General features: G+C 40.3%; 1 protein-coding gene and 1 long non-coding RNA gene across 3 annotated transcripts in view; one reads left to right on the top strand and one right to left on the bottom strand.

Moving 5' to 3' along the window:
- prkd1 (protein kinase D1) overlaps window positions 1-15,552 on the top strand; it is a 350,726-nt gene that overhangs the window by 242,993 nt on the left and 92,181 nt on the right. The window lies entirely within an intron of this gene.
- On the bottom strand, window positions 11,219-14,345 carry LOC135239477 (uncharacterized). Its single transcript, XR_010325381.1, has 2 exons — window positions 12,546-14,345; window positions 11,219-11,852 (listed from the first exon to the last, which is right to left on the bottom strand). It is a non-coding gene; the product is annotated as an uncharacterized LOC135239477 (long non-coding RNA).

The raw sequence follows: 15,552 nt of genomic DNA, 5'->3' as shown, positions 1-15,552 counted from the left end.
TTTTAACTAGCTAGCTAACATAATTTACTTGTTATTTAATTTGCTTGTTATCAGAAATAGTCTAGAGGGACTCTATTGTCATTGATTGTTTGTGGAAGTCTGCCGGTAGTTAAGTTAGGGCCAGAACAACGCACATGCGCAGTAACGTTTGTTTATGTTGTTACCGTTGAAAGCATCTATACGTATACGTTTGAAAGATCCTTCTAAATCTTCCCTTATTGATGTAATGTTAACTAATGCTCCACATAAATACATGTCCAGTGAAATTTTTCCATTAGATTTGAGTGATCACTGTCCAATAGTGTGCATCAGAGACACTAGACTGCTTAAATCAAACCCCCATTCTATCACAAAGAGGAACTTCTGAAACTTTGAGGATCAAGGGTTCTTTCATTATGTGTACCATGCCAATTTGTCATGTATCTCTAGTATCCCTGATTCTGAGATTGCACTTTTTTATTTTATATTTATTTAACCTTTAACCAGGAAATCCCTTGAGATTAAAATCTCTTTTTCGAGGGAGACCTGGCCAAGATAGCGCACCATTACAAAGTTACAAAAAATATAAAATGGAGCATGTTAAAAACAGACAAAAGACAAGCGATACAAAATACAAAATCCAGCTTATGAATAACAATTGTAGTTACACAGTTTTTACCAGAGCTTTGAACTCTCCCAGAGAGACAAAATCATTAAGCTGTAGTGTGTTCTGTAGGTTATTCCATGACCAGGGCGCAGAATAGGAGAAAGCTGTTCTACCAAGTTCCGAGTAAATCCTGGATACCTGGTAGAGCAGCCATCTAGTGGAGCGAAAATTATAACGGCTGGTAGTGAGTGATAGGAGGTTACACAGGTATAAAGGGAGTTTACCCAGTATGGCTTTGTAAATAAAAATATACCACTGCTGCAGTCTCCTTAGGCTTAATGAAGACCAGGAAACCAAATCATAAAGTACACAGTGATGTGTACGGGACAATGAGTTGGATATAAAACGTAGAGAAGAGTCTAGACAGCGAAGTGTAGAGGAGGCAGCATGCATGTAAATAATGTCTCCATAGTCTAGAACACTTAAGAACATAGCCTGTACAAGTGTTTTCCTAACTGCTAAATTAAAGCAGGCCTTATTTCGATAATAAAAACCCAGCCTAACCTTCAGTTTCTTCTCTAGGTTCTCAATATGCACTCTAAAAGAAAGTCATCCACCCAAATACCCAAGTACCTCTTTCAATTGAATCCCCTCCTAGGGTATGAATTCCAACATTATCTGAGATCTGGGAGCGAGCTCTGGAAAAGATCATGAATTTGGTCTTCTTACCATTAAGAATCAGCTTTAGACTCTACAATGAGGCCTGCAGCTGTTGAAAGGCAGTCTGGAGCTCAATAACAGCCTGACTCCGAGAAGAGGCAACTGACTAGAGTCATGTAGACTATTGTATCATCTGCATAAAGATGCACTTTAGCTGTAAGCATGTCCTTCCCAATGTTATTTACAAAAATAGAAAATAAGACAGGGGCTAAAACTGAACTTTGGGGGACTCCCTTAGTGATCTCCATAAAGCTTGATTTGTGACCATCTGTATATACACATTGGGTTTTATCTGCAAAGTAGTTCCTGAACCACTCTGTAGCCTTGTCACTCATACCGACATCACTGAGTCTGCCTAACAGCAGCTCATGGTCGACATAATCAAATGCTAGATAGATTCCTCCGTGAACTAAAGGTTGTCCCTCCCAGAAATCCTGAATTTCTTTATAGGGGCATGCTTATTGCAAATCGACATGAAGGAGTTCTGAAAAAATTCCCATGCACACTGAACATCATGGATTAAACCGACTCTGCCAATGTCACTTTTGTACAGATCATGCAGAAATGCTTGCTCTTCAAATCGTTTAAAATACCTTTTAAAAACATAACGGGGTTTGAACTTGGGTAATTTTGAGACTCTTACACAGGCAATAGCACAATGATCACTGACGTCATTACAGAATACTGCAGTCGAGATATACTTTTGGGGTGCGTTTGTGAGAAAGTGATCTGATAATGTAGATTTGGGTTGGGCCTAGTAGGAGCATTAATAAATTGCGTGAGATTTAATGAATCACACAATTTTTTGATGCAATCGGAGGCAGAGGAAAGCCAATCCCAATTTAGATCGCCCATGAGAATAAATTCAGAATCACTGAAACTGTGTAAGGCATCAGAAAGAGAGGAAATGGCTTATTTTGTGGCCGATGGCAGTCTGTAACAGCCAACAACAATAAAGTGAGTATCCTTGGATATATTCACTTTAACAGCAAGCAGTTCAAACTGTCTGGCTTTGGTTATAGACTGTGACATGGGAGCTACAATGTTTGGATTTAACATAAATTGCAACTCCACCACCTTTACCAGCCCTATCAGATCTATAAATATTGTAACCGTAAATTGCAATCAAATTGTCAGGTATCGATTTTTTTTAACCAAGTTTCTGATAAAACCATAATGTCCATATCTGTTGTGACAACCCAGAGCTTTATCAGGTCCATTTTGGGGAGAAGACTTCTAACATTTAAATGCACAAGGCCAAGATCTGATCTACTTTTGAAGTCTGCCGGAGTGGGTATATTTTTCATAGGGCCAGGGTTTGGTTACACATTCTCAGATAACAACAACAGCAGCAAAATAACAGATTTTAGTTTCCCAGTACGTGCGTTGGTGCGTTGCATTTCTGGCAATAAAGTGCGAGGAAGCCTTTCGTACATTGAGAATGTCATTCAGAGGTTTCAGAGATTGTAGGTACAGCAGAATACTCAGCAGAAAACTCAGGAGGTAAGACCGATTGTCTGGTAGTCGGAGGGTTGCCGGTTCAAACCCCGCCCTGAGCATGTCGAAGTGTCCTTGAGCAAGACACCTAACCCGTAACTGCTCTGGCGAATGAGAGGCATCAATTGTAAAGCGCTTTGGATAAAAGCGCTATATAAATGCAGTCCATTTACCAACATGAAAATATATTATTCCAGAATTTACTCATTCACCCACATACCTCTGAAAGACACATTCCCAATTATTCACTATAGTATGGGACTTGAAATTGTGAGAGGACAGTGTGTTATAAACTTGAGACACCAGCCTATTTAATGTGGTTTGGAGGAGCATATGGGCCAGTGGATGAGAGCAAAGTTGAGAGGCTCAAGGACCTCCATATGTTTTTAATGCTGTACGTTTGAAGGTAAAGGAACTGAGCAGAGCCTGGAAGAGAGTATGTATCTTAAAATGAATGGAGACCATTAAGGTCATAGATATCACTGAGGGCATTTACACCCTGATTAAACCATGATGGAAAATCAAAAGGCTTGTTCCCAGTTAATAAGAAATTGTTATTCCAGAGAGGGGGCAAATCATGAAGATTACATGTAATTGACAAATATTTTAATTTGTGTTGGATATGCTAGAGCATTTTCTAAAGTTCTAAATTTTCTAAAGTTCTCCAAGGTACTTGAGTTGGGATTAAGCCAAATTAGAAGCCAGTTAGAAGAAGACAATATGGCAATAAAAAGATTATAAGTATATAATGTTTAATTATTTCGAGACAAAAGTATAGTACATGCTTTTTGATAAAGCATTTGAACATCCACTATTCTCTAGGGGTAAAAGTCCCGGTCCGAGCGGGTGTCTGGTTTGTGGTAGGCTGCTGCTGTCTGTGTCGCCTGACACTTTCCTCCCACACTGTAGCTGGTTCACCGCAACCAGCAGAGGCAGTAACGCTAGAAGTTGTAGTAGGTGTGGTGGGTGCACAACAGGCTGAGGCACCAGTAAGGCTACTAATGTTAGCTAGCTCAGCTTCTTCAACTAACGTCAGCTAGAGTGAGAGCACCTATTATCAACCAACTTCGTTCGACAGACAGGAAAACGTAAACTGATTTGCAACTATATATGAAAAAATAGGCAAAATATCGGTAACAACCTGTACTTAGTTATGTAGGAAAATGTCCTCGTTATCCTACTGTAGTTATTTTTTTGAAGTACTTTCGCAATTTTCTTTATGTGCCGGCAAATAACTCAGAGGTGGTCGAGCGCTAGATTTTGGTTGCTAACGGGACGTATATCGACCACCCCATATAAATGAATGGAACTTGACATAAATTTGCTAGCATACTGTATAAGTGTCTTGTCTCGCGTATTTGAGGTTAATATGAGAAAGGGTGGTCGCTATCAGTACATATTCACTAGTGTAACCCAAGTCGCAGGATACAAAATAACCGTTCGGAAAGCAGTTTGAAATTATGCAGCAACGTCTGCGCCATTTGATTTAATGGGTCGTGATGAGATAATTCCGAGCGTGTTGCTTGTCTTAAAGTTGATATAGTAAATAAGGCTGTATTACTATATCAAAATCTAACTAAATGTATATGTATGAAGTTGGTTTTTTACATTTAGGCAATTTATTATATGTATTTTTACAGGACTTACATTTAAATAGGTAACAATGTCCAGTTCTCTCTAATAAATACAAAGTAAATACACTAGCGGTTAGGGTGGCCGATAATAGGTGCTCTCATTCTACTTGTTGCTCCTTCATTGTGGTGTCTCTGGCTGTTTTATTAAAGAATTTTGTCAGTTTAGGCAAACTTTCTTTAAACTGGGCATCTTCCTTCTTCCTCTTTCTCTTCTTAAATCCACTTTGAAAATGCTTTATGGTAACAAAAATCGTGACTCTGTCTCTGATGGCAACTCGAATTTCTATGTCATTGATTAGGTGGAAATGCAGGAAGGTCAAGGTGGAATAGTCCATTAAATGTAACATGTGGGTGATAATAAATATTGGCAAATATAGATATTTAATTGGATAGGCCCACATTTACATGTAGACAGATTTATTTTTATCTATTACAGATTATCATTCATTCGGAGTGACAAGAAAAGAAAAATGTTTTATAAATAAAAAATAAAAAAAAGAAACACAAATTCATGAGGCCCCTTCGGCGGACGAGGCCCCAAGCAATTGCCTACCTATGACCTATGCTAAAACTGCCTATGTATATAATAGACGTAGACTAACACTCCTCAAAATGCATTGGATATTTGATTCTTAATTTTGCTGTGAAAGTCAAGAAGTAAAAGTTTCAATGTAGGGGCCTGACATTGCGGCTTTCTCAGATATTGGGGGGGGGGGGGGGCATGTATCGGATCGCCACATGCACACTTTAAGTTTCTACCTTTTCTTATCGTGTCGCCCCCACACTGCCTTCTGCCTGTACGTCTAATTCCACGTAGTGGAAGTTACAGTCAACTTCACCGCTGCCACATTGTTCTTTGAGGAGGCAGCAGTGTAACTAAAAAAGAAATAAGGGTCTGTGAAAGCAGTTTAAACATTTATAATGTGAAATAAAATAAGTTGGTTCTAAGTGATTGATACACACCAACGTAACAACTTGCAAGCCGACCAGTCAAAGAGGCATATGCATGGTTTTGCATATAAATACAAATCCCAATCAGTGTCTGCCTCTAAACATTCCTCTCAGGCACTTCTGAAGACTACACTTTCTGAGGGCCTAGTTTACCCAATGAGTCAGAGATGGATGGGGTTAATTAGCATATATTTCGCAGATTTGTTAAATCCTGCCAAATGTAAAGTCCAACATTTAGCATTCAAATTATATATTTATTTCTCAAACTGAGATTTAAGATATAAGAGAAATATTTAATAGAGTGTTAAATATTTGTGTCATAAATTCAGAAATGGCATTTCATTTAAATATATAATGGTTTACACAATATCTATTTAATTTTCAAGTATTTGATAACTTTTCTCCGATTTAGATATAAGTTATATATTTAGTAGGTCATTATATATATTTATTTAGAATCAGAGATTTAACATATAAGTTATATATTTAAAAACATAATTTATTTCAATAGATGTTTAAATTAAATGTGATAAAAATAGTTATCCATTTATTTATGTCAAGGATAAATATATCTTAAAATAAACAACTCATTTATCAGATTTCATTTAAAAATCAGAGGCAGCAAGTGTTGCTTTTAATTATTTAGTTTAAATATTAAATCTGTGATCATAAATAAATATATAACAACTTACTAAAAATATGACATATCTAAATGTAAGACACATAAATGAATATTTGAAGAAAACATATATGTCGTGTATATCATGTCTGTTCTGCTAAATAAATATTTAGTGACAAATTATAAATTTGAGTTAAATGTTGTGTCTGTATTAATGAAACAAATATTTAGCTTGCAGTTAAATATTTAACTTATACAATAAATCTTGGTCCAGACATAAATATTGAACTTATATTTAAATCTTAGATGTGTACTTTGTTGATTTATTTAATTAGAGAGAGAGAGAGAGAGAGACGGTCTGAAACTGTGGCAGCAGCAACGACCGATTGTAGCTTGCAACTGCAAATGTGTTGTTCACATTCCGAACATGTTAATATCTCAAAAATATATCAGCGCCATTTACACAAAAAGCACAAGCAACTATGTGAAGCTACTAGCCAAACCTGGTAGGTCTTTCTGGAAAGCTGTAGGAGAAGTAGTGTACAGAATGCCGACGTGGAATAAGAAATAAGGTGAACACTAAACTTGCCTTTTCAGTTAACTTAAATGCCCTCCAGTGGGACTTTAAGTTTGTCTAGCACCCCCTGTTTGATCAAATGTCCACTTTTAAAGCTCTTCAAATACTTCTATCACAGCAAAAAACATTTAGCTCCAGTCTGCCACAATTGGGATGGCAGGTATGCCATCCAACCAAGTTACGCCTTACAAACAAAGTTTGGCACTTTAAGGGTTCCCAGCAGAAATAACCGCAACAGCCACAGACACTCAGCCCTTAAAAACATTCATTTCTGTACATTCTGACATTTCAACAGACAGAATTCATAAACAAATTCACATGTCCACACAACAAAGCCCCAAACTAAGGGGATTTTGCATTTTCTCCTTCGTCGTCTTATTTTTCCTGCCAGAAATGCTCCTAGCCCACAAAGAATATGTCTCCCCATTGAACATGTATACCTACACCAGCCAATCAAAATCTGACATACACACACACAACAGACTTATATCTTTTTCCCCAAGACAATTTCCAGTGTTGACAGCTAGTCAATTCGTGGCTCAGTTGTAATGTCGAGGTCTATGAATCGTTGAGACACAAGGTCACCTAAAGAAAATTTCTGAAATATGTTTTTTTTGCTCACTAATAATTGTCTACTACTTCTCAACAATTGCTTTTGCACCACATCTACCCGGCGTTCACCGAATGTATAGACTGCATTATGACATACCATCTACACGCCCAGTTACCAGGCTACAATATCACCAGGCCATATGGATTCAGCCGTAGCTCTGCTTACTGGCCTGTCTTCTTCTTTAAAACCACAGACACATTTAACCAAGACAATTCACACCCTTGAACAGTTACTTGATAGTGGCGCACTGGCAATGTCATAGACCGATAAGCACAAAGTCAGACGATCAAATCCCACCTTGCCCTCAGGCGGATCTTTTCATATTTTACTCTAACATTTTCTTACACTTATATTTGCTAACTAATAATTGTCTATAGCTTTTGAACTATTTCTTTTGCACTTATCAGAATATCAGAATTTTTCAATGCATATGTTTGCCAAAAGTCACTCATGGCCAGCCATATGCATTTCAAGATGGCAAATGTACTGATTTTCTTAAAACGTTAGACCAGCTGACCATTGTGCCATTTATACTAACTATATTTCTTCACTTGGCTACTGTAGAAAACGTTCTTATCAGCAAACCTCACGTTTCTACATTTATGTTACCTTGCTCTGTTCTGTATCTACCCACATACAAACAATTACTATATGTATGTACTGTCTGCAACACCCCATTAAAACATTACATTTAAAAACATTACTCATTCATAACTATAAATAGTAGTGAACGTGAGAAAAGTATTATAAAGTAAAAGTAGTATATCTATTTCATATAGCTAGTTTATCTTACAAAAATACTTTAGTTTTCCTACCGGATCAGATTCCTATAATACAAATTCTATAGTCATGTATAGTATGTTATGATCTCTATAGTATGTCTATGGTAGGCTTTTTCTTAAGTATTCCAATAAGGTCCTATAATAGCCTGAAGTATTGTTCAGTCTTGAAGTATTGGGACAATTAGGAGAACAAGCACGAAACCGTCCAGACCCAGGCACACCTGTACATAGTGTCATGAGTAAAACTTGGCTAACTATATAGCTAGCTAGCTATGGCATGTCCTCATCTCTGTAACATTATTTGTTGTCCTCTGTGTGTCCATACATCTGTATCGGTGGTACGCACTGTTGGTAACCAGAAATGTTGCCAAGAACAATAGTGACCGTCGTTCCAGGTAGAAGCAGATCCGAAGTTAGTGTTTAAAAATCAGGAAGCATTTATTATACAGAAAGCCAGCAACAGGGATTCACACAAAAATGTTCCATTCAACTGTTAGAGTTTGTGGAGTTTATACAGTTACATTTACATATATTCAAATTTGTGCGCAGAATACAGCATGAACTCTGATTGGTTGTTTGTTATACAGAGTTGCCCTATAGGCTGCAATTTCTACCACTGTGTCTTATTGGTTGTCTTTGTAAAACAATGGCGGACTCTCACATGCACGTGAGGTTTTGGAATACACAAATCTGTCTGTCTCCTACAGCACAAACTTTCTGTATCCTAACAGTCCCTCCTTTTGACACAACATGAATCTCATGGTTAAGTCAATTTTACAGTTACATTTATTTAGTCATTGTTCAGGGTGAGGGCGAAAACCTGTCAAAAACCTGTGTTAGGAAAACTTCAGGCAAAATTCCCTCACGTCCCCCTTACGGGCGAACGAGATGTACTCCAAGAACATAACTTGTAAAGAAAAAAGTCCTTCTGTTGCTGGCTGGATGGATAGTGACATTGGTTTGGTAGGGAAGGCTCGATTCAAGGCTTGGTGGGATTTCTTGCAATTTACTCCTGGTTTGCAGCAACATGGTCTTGGAGGGGTGGTGTCCTCTGCGCCGGTATGGTGTCATGGGAGTGTCCTCTCCGGCATATGAGGAAGAAAACAGAATACCATGTGAGGGCATTATCAAGTACTCCCAAGTTATTACAACTTGGTTCTATATTATGTATGCTGTCGGAGTCTTTGTATAGTGAACAACTTGTGTGGTTTGCTCATTAGTTTTACCACAGATTAACTGTACGAAAATTAATTTCACACCTTTAATTATCAATGCCAGTACAGTTAATCCCAGTATAATCAGAAAAATGTATTCAACTACAATTTTGCCAAGGTCACCCAAATAGCTCGATAACCATTCAAGAAAACCAGGTGTTGTAGGTGATATTTCATGTGCGGACCGGGAAACATTATTGATTTTTGAGATCACACGTTTCAGGTCATCCTGATTATCGGGAATATAGGAACAGCATTCGATGCCAATTATTTTACATGTCCCACCCTGAGCTGAGAGGATATAATCTAATGCAGCTCTGTTCTGTAGAGCCATCACTCTGACAGCTGTCAATTCCTCTGAAATTTTGCCTAGACCTAATGCCGTGCTATTGGCCAAAAGCTCTACCTCTTTGGAGAGGTCGCCAATTTGATCTAGAGCGGACATAACCCCATAAGTAGGAATGAGAGCACCAAGTGCTCTGTTCCAAACAGACTGATGGTGAGTTCCAAAGACGTCAGTTGATCTTTCATATCTGACTCGGTCCGGTAGAATAGATGTAATTCTCATGGCCGGGACCAAATGTCCTAAGGCGCAGATACCAGACCATGAATTAGGCAACTCAGAATAGGCATTCAGGGTTCATACACTTTTTCACCAATGATTTTCAATGACTTTTCCATGACTTCTCCACAACCTTTAACTGAATATCCATGACCAAAACAAATGACTTTATCTCAGCGGGACAATTTAAAATTATTTATTGTAACACTAAGTAAAATTAGGTCTGCATCTGAAACATATGGTGCCTCTCTAAAACAAATAAACACCAGACAGACACACTTAGATACATTCTCTCATATTTTAATTCGAATAGTTTAACATTTTTGTCAGTTTTTCCAGTCGAACGTCTTTCTCTGTAGGCTACATTCGCTAGTTAGTACACTCAGTATGTGCCTTGGGAGCTGACGGTAACCCTTCTAACCAATCGTGAGCTTGACATTCTTACCTTTAATGCTGATTTTAAATTGGTTAATATTAGCCTTCAATCACTCCCTTTCGCTGCACTCCACTGTCACGCGACACAAAGAGCTAACGCGTTAACTAATGTTACCTAAAGACAAAAGTTTATGTTCAATTTATTAGCGTTATCGAAAGCTGAAAAGTTGAAGCGCACGCTTACGGCATTTTTTTTAAACGTTAACTTAGTGTTTTGTGTAGCGACCCGTTTGAAACAGCTCATTTCTCCGATGCAGTTTACTGGCGGTTGATTTAATTAGCGGTATTAATGTGACGAGAAGCTCTTTGTCGTTTGAATGCATAACACGCAATTCCTTGAAGAGTCACATTTTATGCGTGACAGTTTAACTGTTGCTTGTAAACCGTACTGTTATATTGTCGTTTATCAATAAAAAATCGATTGCACATATTGTTGGTGCTCCTTACATTTTGGTGGGTGCTCCTAACTTTTTAGGAGTTGGGAGCACCAGTGCTACGAAGTAAAAAAGTTAATTTCGAGCCCTGAGATATTATTGAAGCTGCACTTCCCTGGCATATTGTCGGCACAGTAGGGCCTACGTTTACCAACTGCTACATTAGCAGAAGCGTGCCTGTTGGGCGTGCCAGTAAACAGACTGAGCCAGACTGAATTAACTTCTCACACCACCAAAATACCGCGAAGGTTACGTGACAATTTACGTTTTATTACTATACATACTATTTTTACGATTGGATTAATTAGTAATTATGTTTGATGCAACTTTAGCTGTGTTTCCGTTACTTTTCCAAAACTTTTCAAAAAATATTATTTTCCATAACTTTTCCAGGGCCTGGAAATTGCATTTTAAATTTCAATGACTTCTCCAGGTTTTTCATGACCGTACGAACCCTGGGCATTGTTCCCACAAACCCAATAGACTCCCATAGCTGTGTGGTTTTGTACAGGTTTATCATGGTAGTTAATAACCGTATTGCAGTCCAGGGTCTCTCCAACATAAATAGAGCCATTTTGTTTGAGGCACCACAGATATGGGCCAAGAGACAGAGCAATGTTAATGGGTTCAGGATCACATATATGTTTAGGTCTGGTAACAAGTTCACTTTTGCTATCGCTATCTGCAGTGTTATACTTGGAGGCGATAGGTACGGACATCATTGGAACACCAAGTGCGACAGAATGTGGTATTAATCCACAGACATAGCAGCCAGTCTTATTTGCATGTTTGGCTGTCATGTGAACTAATTGCATGTAAATGTTATTGTCCACAGCACTTACTCCACCATGGCTCAAAACTGTGATTATAATTACAAATGAATTCAGCATGTTGGATGGGAGCATAACTTGAATGCTCAATTTGGTTGAGTATGTGAAAAAATTGGAACGTTTGCACCTGATTCGTGAAGGCTGCAGTCGTCCGTGGCAGGGAGTTCTTCAGGCTTTTTGAGGTCTTCGGGTGATGGGCATGGTTTGGTCCGGGATTGGTGGATCCAGACCGGGATGCCTGTAACTCGAAGAGCAGTCTCAGAGGTTAGTAAGACCTGGTGTGGTCCTTGCCATCGAGGTTGGAAAGATCTAGGATGAGGGGCTCTTATCATAACCCATTGTCCAGGTTCATATGTCTGCGATTCTTGCCCCCCCTCCTTTTGTTTATCTTTCAGAGTCTGTAATGACAAAGCCTGGGAGGTTAGGTTTTTCACCGCTTCATTCAAGTTTTGGCAATACTTCAGCAATGCATCTCCCACTATAAGAGAGTCTTCTGACCCCTTACAAAGGCCAGGGGCTAGTGACATGGCTCTGCCAGTCACTAGTTCGTAGGGAGACAGTTCAGTTACTGCATTAGGGGTTGCTCTCATCGCCATGAGTGCAGCTGGGAGGCCTTGGACCCAGCTTCCCCCCTTCGACAGCAACACCTTGGTCAGCTTTTCTTTCAGTGTTCGATTTGTTCTTTCGACCAGACCTGAACTTTGAGGATGGTAAGGGCAGTGGAATTTTTGTTTGATTCCCAGGTACGAACATACCTGTTTCATTTTTTTACTGGTGAAGTGGGTCCCTTGGTCTGAGTCTATGTAGCAGGGAAGGCCCCAGCGTGGGCAGAATTCAGATGCGATTATTTTTGCCGTGGTTGCGGCATTTGCACAGGCTACAGGGTAAACTTCTACCCAGCGTGTGAAGTGGTCTATGAGAACGAGACAGTGTTCTTTTCCATGGCTCTTTGGAAGAGGGCCAATGAAATCCATCTGGATTTGCTGAAAGGGTCGAGTAGGCCGTGGCTGGTGTTTCATCATTACTTTTATTTTTGGACCTTGATTGCTTTTTGCACAAATGATGCAACGCCTAACGAAATCTTTCATTACCTTGGTCATTTTGGGAGACCACCAATGAAGTGACATGTTGTGCCGCATTGTTCTTTCTCCATTGTGTGCAATGCCATGGTATACTTCACAAAGCAATGAAAGGATGCTCTGAGGGGCAACAACTTTCCCGTCCTGTGTGTGCCAAATGTTGTCATCATTAAGAGTGCATGCATTTTCAATCCACGTCCATTTTCAGCTCTTGTACAGGCATCCTGTAGTTTAGCTATGTCAATGTTAGTTGGACCCGACATGTCAATAGCTGCAATTTTGTAAGTAGGCAGGGAGTCATTTAAAGCTGCTGCTTTGGCAGCTTCATCTGCCCAGTGGTTACCCAAGCTGATTGCATCTTGTCCTTTAGTGTGCGCTTTCACTTTTACAACTGCTAGTTTGTTTGGTAGTTTAGAGGCAGTTATGAGATTCTGAACAACCCCCCCATTTTTTATCGGGGTACCTGATGAAGTCAGGAAACCCCGAGATGACCAGTTAACCATAAAGTCATGGACAACACCAAATGCATACCTGGAATCAGTGTATATAGTAAGTCGTTTCCCAGAACCCAACTCACAGGCATGAGTGAGGGCAACAAGTTCAGCCACCTGTGCTGAATCTGAACTTGGAAGGCGGCCTGATGCCATTACCTGACCAGCAATGTCAACAACTGCATATCCTGTAACTGGGTGGGCCCCATTGTAAAAACGAGATCCATCAACAAAAAGTGAGAAATCATTGTCAGAAAGAGGTGTTTCAGAGATGTCTGAATTGGATGGGTGATCTGGAGACAATGGGCACTCATGTGGCTCCCCGTCTCCCTCGACAGGTAAGAGAGTGGCTGGGTTCACAGCTGGGGAGTGGATGAGTGTGATAAGCGGAGCTAACAAGATGGCTTCCCATCTAGTCCACCTGGCTGCTGAAACACGAGAGAAACGGCCTTGGGTTAGTATGTTATGCACAGCATGAGAGACATTGACAGAGAGTGGAGCTCCTGAGACTAGTGCAGCGGAGACCGTTACTGCTGTGGCGGCAGCCTGCACTTCCTGTAAGCAAGGGGAAAGACCAGAAGCGACAGAATCCAGGCGAGAAGAATAGTAAGCAACGGGGCGTTGTATGCCTCCATGGGGCTGAGTAAGAACGGCTGTCATGTGGCCTTGTTTCACAGCTGACCATAGAAAGAACGGGAGGTCAGAACAAGGGAAACCTAAAGCAGGGGCAGAAGTGAGAGCAGATTTGAGAGTGCTGAATGCATCTTCACACTCGGTTGTCCAATCAACGGTCTCCAATGGGCGATGGGAGCCCTTCAAAAGAGCATTGATTGGTGTTGCAATAACAGAAAAGTCAGGTATGTGGTTCCTGCAGAAGTTAAAAAGTCCCAGAATCTTACGAACATCACGGACAGTGCGGGGACGCGGAGCAGTGGCAATAGCAGTTCTCCGGTCAACAGTGAGTTGCTTCGAGCCCTGGGATATGGTAAAGCCCAAATACTGGACAGCGTCTTGTGCGATTTGGGCCTTCTTTGGACTTGCTTTCATATTGTATTTTTCCAAAGCTTTGAGTAAAGCTTCCAGAGCCTGGAAATGAGAGACAGGGTCAGAAGAAGCCAAGAGAATATCATCAACATATTGGAGGCACTGTGTTCCTTCATACTGAGACCATGAAACTGTTGCTAGAATCTTGGCCATTGCGCGATGGAAAAGCGTAGGGCTGTTATGAAAGCCCTGAGGCATGCGTTTCCATGTGTATTGCGTGTTCTGGTGTGTGAAGGCAAACCAAGCTCTTGAGTTTTCAGCAACAGGCAGGGCCCAGAATCCATTGGCAATGTCTATCACAGAAAATATACAGTGACTAGGTTTGATATCAGCAAGCAGCGTGTTTGGGTCAGAAACAATTGGAGCAAGTTTGTCTGCAGCAGCATTAACCGTTCTGTAATCAATTGTCAGGCGCCATGAGCCATCTGGTTTTTGCACAGGCCAGACAGGAGAATTACAGGGTGAGACACATGGCTCAATGACCTCCTGTGAAAGCAAGGACTGAATGATTGAGCCAACTGCTTGAGCAGCTTCTGGTTTAATCGGGTATTGTTTCACAGGTGAGGGCATACGCCGGGCACCCACCGCACGCGTCGCGTAAGCGTCGCGTAAACAGCAGGGCGAAGCAGCACGACGCGACGCGTAGGGTGTCTCCACTGGTTCCGTTTGTGTCGCGCAAAGGCTTGCGTAAAAGCTATATATTCCCAGTAGCTCTCGCAGTCTGCAGTGGGCTTACATCGTGTATTTCACGTTTGTTCAGGACTTTTGATTATGGGTTAAGTGAATACTTGGTGAGAGACCTTTTTCATTCTGTTAATTTGGTAATATTTCTTAATATTTTTTTATGTAAATACGTGAGAAAGTAAACGCTTTAAAGAATTACCATAAACTTAAATCGCAACGTAGCCTGCATAACAATCTAACAACGGTATTAATTTATTTGCTTGGTTAACAAGCGTGCCAACTTTGTGAAGAATATGTAATGATCATAATAATAAAGATAAGTTTAAACTTGAAGGGATATGAATTAGTATGAACCAGTTATTTATTTATTTATTTTTACAAAACGAAAAGGCTTGTATTTTTTTTTTTTGCTGCTTATAAAATATCTGGGAGGTAACTAGGGACACACCCCCAGTAATATAAGGATGAAATATAAATCAGAGCATGTATACCTAGCATTTTAGAGCATATTTCTGTGTATAAACAGGCCACCGTGACGCGCGACAAGCCGAAAAAATAGAACAGAAGCGAAAAACTACGCTTCAGTTCGCTTGTGTCGCGCGAGCTTCGCAGCCGGTACGCGACGCGTTCGCATCTGGTGGAGACGACGTCGCCCGCTGCCGTTGTAATAACAGTACTTCAACTACGCTTCAGTTACGCGCGTAATACGCGCGTAGTGCGCTCGCGGTCGATACGCGTGCGGTGGGTGCCCGGCTATACTCCCTGTTACCTCAAGTGGTGGTAATGGTGCAGCTCCACAA

This window comes from Anguilla rostrata, chromosome 1 (assembly GCF_018555375.3).
Source record: "Anguilla rostrata isolate EN2019 chromosome 1, ASM1855537v3, whole genome shotgun sequence".
Taxonomy (NCBI): Eukaryota; Metazoa; Chordata; class Actinopteri; order Anguilliformes; family Anguillidae; genus Anguilla; species Anguilla rostrata.
The sequence above is the reverse complement of the archived record's forward strand: the minus strand, read 5'-3'. Positions and strand labels throughout refer to the sequence as shown.